Raw genomic sequence first — 1759 nt, forward strand, 5'->3', positions numbered from 1 at the left:
CGCGGGGCACGGCGCGGCGCAGGGCCGCGGAGCTAAGCTCGAGGGCGGCTCCCAGGCAGCCCCCAGCAGCCCGCTTGGGCTGCCGCTGCTCCCCCTCCACCGCCGCCTGCTCCGTCCTTCGGGACACGGGGAAGGCGCTGGCACCGCTGCGGAGCCCTCCCCGGGCCGGGCTGCGCGGCCCCCAGACCCCGGCGCCGTGGGGCGGCGCCGTGCCCAGATGTGCAGCTCCCCCTGACCGACGGGCCCGGGATGCACAGCGGCACCGGGTCCGGTACACGGGGGCGGCTCCCCCCACACCTCCCGGGCGGGGCGACTCCCGCACACCCCCGAGTGGGGCGGGGGCGGCTCTTCCCATCCCCGGGTCAGGGGATGGCAGAAGGGGACGGGGGGGGCGTGACCCCGCTACCAGCATTTATGGGCGGGGCCTGCCGTGGACACGCCCCGCCGCCMCGCCCACGAGGTGGAGCCACGCCCCCCTCACGCTGTCCCGCGTGGCGTGGCGTGGCGTGGTGCCCCGTGCTCAGGCCCTCGCCACACCCCTCCGCCCCCGACACACCCACTACACGGAGCCACGCCCCTTGCCCTTTACACCCTGCCAGTCACGGCACTCGGCCCCGCCCCGCCCCCTTCACCAGGACCCCGCCCCAGTTCCTGTGCCCCCACAGCGGGCAGTGACCCCCAGCCACCTTCCACAGGCCCCAGCCCCACCTCACAGCCACCTGCCCCCTGGCCACCCCCACAGCCTCGCAACTGCCTGCCCCGCGGTGCCCCCCCATCCCCACAGCCCCCTCCCGTCCACGCACGGCCTCAGCACCAGCACCCTAGGGAGCAGCACGGAGCGCAGAGACTCCATGGCGCCACTGTGTCCCCCGGCAGCCCYGGAACCGGCCCCCAGGTCGTGGCGGGTTGCGCTGTGGGGAGCCCAGGGATGGCTACAGAGGGGCCATGGGAAGCTCTGGCAATGGTCCATGCTGTGGGGTGGCCGTGGGGAGCCCACGGATGGTCCATGCTGCAAGGTGGCTGTGGGGTGCAGGCAGCCCTCGTGTTCCCACCACCCTTGCCATGCACGGCCCTTGCCCGGCTCCATCTCTGCCCTGGCCCCAAACCCTGATGTCCCTGGCCCAGGATGGAGCCAGCCCCATATAGGCGAGGGAAAGCCCAGGCAGTGGGGCCATAGGGATTCCTTGGAGCAGCAGGACTGTGGGGACCATGGGGATGACCTGAGCAGCAAGGACACAAAAATGCCCTTGAGTATTGGGGCTGTAGGGACCCCCTGGAGCAGCAGGGCCACAAGGACTGTAGGACCTCCTCGAGCACAGGCCACCCCCTACATGCACCCCCAGGCAGGCTCCTCCCCAGTGGGGCTCGGCCCAGGCAGCACACGCAGACGCATGCTCACATCCAGCCTCAGCCCAATGGAGCTGTAATGCCCCAGCTGTGCTGCAGCTAGGAGACTCGCATGGAAGAAACCCCTAGTTATGAGCTCACATCCCATCCTTCTTCCAAGGACCATTGCTGCTGGATTTTGCAGACCTTGGGCCTGCCCTAGTGTGGCTCCTGTTAGGGAACATAGGCACTTAGCTCGAATTGTATCTTGGCCAGATGAATTCTTTTCTAAAATAAACTAAGCATTTATCAGCCACCTGCCTGCAGGAACAAAGTCCAGCTCAAGCACCCTCCTAGCAGCCATCTGATCTGTAATTAAATCTTTTGTCAGAGGTGAAAACTGCACAGCATCTGTTAGGAACTGCACAAAGCT

This window comes from Rhea americana, unplaced genomic scaffold, assembly GCF_003343005.1.
Source record: "Rhea americana isolate MKP2758 unplaced genomic scaffold, rheAme1 scaffold_472, whole genome shotgun sequence".
Classification (NCBI taxonomy): Eukaryota; Metazoa; Chordata; class Aves; order Rheiformes; family Rheidae; genus Rhea; species Rhea americana.